The sequence below is a fragment of the Grammomys surdaster genome, unplaced genomic scaffold (genome assembly GCF_004785775.1).
Source record: "Grammomys surdaster isolate TR1022 unplaced genomic scaffold, NIH_TR_1.0 271, whole genome shotgun sequence".
Classification (NCBI taxonomy): domain Eukaryota; kingdom Metazoa; phylum Chordata; class Mammalia; order Rodentia; family Muridae; genus Grammomys; species Grammomys surdaster.
In genome coordinates, this window is record NW_021604712.1 from 1,588,301 (window position 1) to 1,593,991 (window position 5,691).

Consider the following 5,691-nt stretch of genomic DNA (forward strand, 5'->3'; position numbering starts at 1 on the left):
AAATGAGTGAGATTGGGGTTTATGATGTAAAACTCCAAAGAATCAATACAAATATTTTTTTGTTTAAAAAGGAGGACAATCCAAGAAAGAAAGAAAGAAGGAAAGAAAGAAAGAAGGAAAGAAAGAAAGAAAGAAAGAAAGAAAGAAAGAAAGAAAGAAAGAAAGAGAAAAGGAAAAGAAATTAAAGAAAATGTTCTACAGACATACTTACAAGTCAGTTGGATTGAAGCAATTTTTCAATTAATATCTTCTATTTCCAGGTGACTCCAGTTTGTGTTAGGTTGACAAAAATTAGACTGGTGGTTAGTGACACCGGAAGAACGGCATCAGCTGAAGGGTCACTGCTTGTGGGAGGCTGTGGAGGTGGACAGGGCACCTGGCTAGGCCCATCAAACAAACCCAGTGTTCAATCACAGCCCTTACAGGGGGCTCCATCACCAGTCATCTAAGCTGCAAACAGCCCATAGTTACTCTGTACGTAACCAATCGACTGGTCAACTGACTAAGCTATGGACAATTAAGTTGTTTCCTGTGCTTCATTTCCACTTTTCTATAAAGGCTGCAGGATCAAGGATCACTTAACTGGAAGTTCTCGGAGCTTTCTATAACTCTAGGGGCTTCCCAGCTCACAAATCATCTTTGTTTTTGCTATGCTTTTTCCCAAATAAATAGTACTAAATTGAGTTGGCCTACAGCATAGTCCTTTTAACACTGAAAGGTTCAGGCAGGAGACAATGGAATGTGGATTTGAACACAGCACTGGAGACAAGACTCCAGAGATGCTTAGGAACTATGGTTTGCATATTAATAGAAGATGGTGAGTGGGGATGAGGGATCTCATGGTAGGATGTATAATTGTCCTCAAAGATATCAAGTCCAAGGCTGGAACCTTTAAATGCTAGTTATATCATGTATAAATGATATTTATAAGGAAAGATTATCCAACACTGAGATGTACTCATAAGCACTTTCATAAAAGAGAAGCAGGGGCACAGATGAAGAAAACAAATGTATCTAGAGCAGAGATTCTAGCGATGTTACCTCAAGCCAAGGAATGCTGGCTGAGGCTAGAAAAGACAGCCTACTTCCTAAGAGTTCCCAGATGGAGAATCACTATACCAGCATCTTGATTCCAGACTTGGGCCTCAGAGACCATAAGAACAAATTTTCTCCTAAGTTACCGTCTTATAAAAAGTTGTTAAGGCAACCACAAGAAAATAATGCTAGAACAAAATATAAGTCAGCTTTGTAACTAGAATAAGTAGGTAGAGAAGAGCCTTTCACCATGATGGTGAATGCTGAGGAGCAGGTAGGCTATGGGTTCAGCCACAGATGCCTGTGTCAATATGGTTGAATGCAAAAGGATGGAGCTGGGGACCAAAATCTAGGCTAAAGTCTGAAGTCTGTAAGTCATTAACAAAACATCGTAATGGAGGCCATATTAGTAGCTAGAACACTGGGAACAAAGGAATAGCCTGGGTTTTCTCAGTCCTGGTAGCATGTTTGAGTCATGGGGGTAATTTTCAACCCATCAGCAACTGAGTGAGAACCCTTCCCAGAGAGGCTAATTAATTTGGTCTTTGTTGCACCTACCCCTTTCTGGAGCTTGAAAAGCCTCCCAGGTGGTGTTAATATGCAACTCAGGTCAAGAGTCACTGTACAGAGAGTAGGAGGAGAGCATATCACAAATGCTTCTGGCCATAACTACCTTAAAAACTTGAGATTTTTTTTTTGAAGTGTGACTCCCAGGCCCACACATCAGCAACAGCTGGGAACTTGATGGAGCTTGAACCCCAGGCTTCATGCCAGACCAAGTCAGAGACTCTAGACGTCCGGCCCAGGAGGACTCATAGTCACAAGCTCTGCAGGGTTGTGGATGCATCTGAAAAGCACCAGGTTAGAGGATGATCAGAGAGGAGCCCTCTCCTGAGGAAGGAGTGGGAGCAGTCACCAATGTTCCCGGGAAAGCGTGATGTTCACACCCAAAGGGGACAGTGTTTCTTGGTAATTTTTCTGATTTTTTTAAAGGGAGCAGTGTTGCTGGCTTTGATGGAGAGCTGTACCCAGGAAGCAACAGCAGGAACATACCTCCAGGTCTAGGCATAAGGACCCCAGCAGCTCAGGAAATAATAGTAAGAATTGACAAAAGAAATGATCTGAAATTAAAAAACTTCTGCATGGCAAGGGAAACAATTAACTGGGCAAAGAGACAGCTTCCAGAACGGGAGGAAATCTTAGCCTGCTATACATCTCCAAGGGGATTAATATCTAGGATATATAAACAACTCAAAGAAAAAAATCAAAGACAAAACACACAATCAATAAATGAGCAAATGAAATGAGCAGGCCCTTCTCAAAGATGAAGTGCAAATGGCCAATAAATACAGGAAACAAATGTTCAGTATTCTCAGCCCTCAGGGAAACAAATGCAAGTTGCAACCACAAGAATTCCAATCTCACTCCCGTCAGAATGGCCATCACTGAAAACCAACGTAAGACAAATTGTGCTAAGGATACGGGGGAAATGGGGTCTTTATTCACTGCTTGTGGGAGTGTGAAAACTAATGCAGCCACTGGAAATTGGTATGAAGTTTCTTTAAAAAAAATTAAATTAAAAAAATAAGAATACAACTACCATTTGAGCCAATTGTCTCACTCCTGGAAATACACCCAAAGGCATCTAAGAGATGCCCGTGTATCCGTGTTTATAGTGCACTCCTCAGGATAGCTATGCTATGGAACCAGCCCAGGTGTTCCTCAGCAGATGTATGTATAAAAAAGATGTGGCACACATACACAATGGAATTTTACTCAGCCATAAAGAGGAATGAGATTATGATGTTTGCAGGCAAACACATGGACCTGGAGACCAGAAGTTAATCTAAATAAGATGGAGGCAGAAAAATGGACCTCAGGTTTTGTCTTATATGTGGGACCTACATTTTATGAATATTCGTGTACAAGGAAAACTCAAGAGTAGGGGAGGGGGCCTACAGAAGAGAGTGACAGTGTGCAGATATAGTCAAATCATATAATATGCTGAAACAAAAATATCGTTTTGATTCCATCCTTTATACAATGAATATACGATTATTATTTTAAATTATACAATAAATAAAAAAATTAGGTGTGACAAATCACTGGATTCCGTGGTGAGTTGGCAGTCCCAGGCATAGAATCCAATGCAAAGGAGGTGGACTGGCAGCCATGGCTGCTGAGGTGAAGGAGAAATTGCCAGGCTCTGGTGCAAGTCTGTAGGCTTGTGCAGTTCTAAAAATGTTTGCTTCACGCGCTTTTCTCTGGTAGCAAAGGGTCACATCACCTGCTGAGACTGGATTTGAATTGGCATAAAGGATTGAAGACACTGTGGATAAAGCAGGACAGAGAGCTGACTGGAGAAAATAGTAGTGCGAGGTGCCTTTCAGCCCCACATGGCGTTGAGCACTGAGAATTGCTATCCATCCATGTATGCCATCTTGTAGCCTCTCTCCCTCACCAGAGAAGGGTGGAAGACAACATCCAGCATTGGAGTTCTGCCAGGCATTGAGGATGTTGGCATGAGAGTTGATACTGCGTAGGGGGTCCTGCAGTCCACATTGGAAAGAAAGGCAGTGAGGATGGGAACTTGCTGATGAAGGGAAAGAGATAGCTGAGGTGATGGGCTGTGCATGTGAGGATGAGGGAAACCATTGGCCATCAGGGAAGGAGGCAATGTTATGATCAGAGAAAAGTTGCCTGAAAGATGGTGGCCTCTTTTTCCTTTGGGGGATCCCTGGTGGGGCATGTACAGATGTGAATTCTAGTAGCGCTTGGCTGGGGACAAAGACAGTAAGTAGTCAGGTTGAAGGACAAAGAGTATGAGCTAAAGCCACTCATCCCATTAGGTCCAGTTAAAGAGATTGAGGAAAGACAGGAGGAGCTGGGATCATGGCACTCTTCTACAGATGTGGCCCTCCTCAGAAAAGCAAGATGATTCTTCATGTGTGGAAAATGACAAGGGTTCTCTGTTGTACATGTGCTGTGTTCCCCAGCCTCCCACGTGCCCAATGCCAGACCTGATATCACAGGCCAAGGGAGTCATGCTTGCTTTTATTGTCTGCTGCCAGTGATGGCCAGTGTGAGCAAGCCAGGCATACATACTGCAATGTCCATATCTAGCCTCATCTGAACCCTCATTTTAGAGGACAGAAGAGTGAGGCAGCGGAGGAGGAAATTCAATCACTATTGATTAAAGATAGCAATCTCTGTATTCACCAAAATGTTCCCTGTCTGGCTCATTTTTTTTTTAACTTTCTCCTTTGACAAGTCCCTCCTCCTCTCCCTTCTCCTTCCCAAGTTGGTATGTGGGAGAGGAACAGAGCAAAGACACTGCTCATGTCAGTACTCGCTGCTAAGTACTCCATGCCCTTGCTTCCTGGCCAGAGTTTAGATGGAGAGGGGAGAGGAGGGGGAGCTGCTTTCTGTTTTTTGGACCCAAGGGGAAGGCTTGAGCCTTTGCTAGAGATTTTCATTAGGAAGTCCATAAGTGGGTATTCTTCTTTAAAATTAATTTATTGATTCATGTTACATGCTAATATCAACCCCCCCTTCTTCTCCCAGTTCCTAACTCTCACTTCATTCTTGGAAGCACAGGATTTCTTAGCACTTGAAATCCCACAAGACTATGAGGCATTTCTGGGACTAGGTAGGGAAACTGGGTACTATCTCAGTACCCAGCATTCTTAGGCCCTCTCCCTCTGTCTTCCAGACTGCTCCATTCTGAACTGATACCATTTTTCACAGGCTCCATTAGAGGACATAAGAAACAAGCCATATTGTTCTGGAAATAATCCCAGATGTTACAGATGTTTCTGTAAATTGTCCTCAACATTTCAAAGAATTTGGAGGCGAAAGATACAACAAGAACATTTTGTTTTCAATCCTCTGCCTTACCTGTGTGTTCTAGGTCTCTTCCTTCTCAACAGAGAAAGAATGTTCACTCCACGTCCATTGCCTGTTTGGCAGAAGCTACTCTCTGGCACATCCTCTTTCTTCCTTAGTACATGTGTCCCCCACCCTAACCCTGAGCCCCACCTCAAGGACTAAAGGCAGAAAAGCCAAAGGAAAAAAAACTGAATGAATAGAAAAACAGAACTTGCTGTTTTAAAACAATGTTCCAATTGTACTAATGGCTGGTAACAATGTATCATTATGGAATGCATTAAAAGCCTGTGGGTGCAATTGTTATCACCATTTTGTAAGTGGAGAAATTCAGGCCCAGCAAGCCCACCCACTTCCCAGCATCACACAACTATCAGAAACAGAGAGAAGCCTCAAGCCCAGGTCCATGCGACTCAAAGTCATAACTCCTGACTCTTCTTCCACACTAGGTTGACCGGTCCATCCAGCTTGTATGTGCCTCCAAACCCAGAAGTCATGGGCCTGTCTTTTGCTCTCCCTTAAATGCATATCATCCCAGGACTGTGTGATACATTCAGGAAGAAACCAGAGCTAATATTTTATCCACGTAGTCAAGATCAACCAGAACAATTGTGAAAATATTAAAAAAGAAAAACTGAACAGTTAAAATATTTTCATCTGGGTGATAAACAGACCCTATCTCTAAACCCTCACATAGTGTCATCCTTTGACGTCTAATCTTGATTGGCTGTTACCCAAGTTGTATTCTCTGATAAATATCTATTTCCCTAG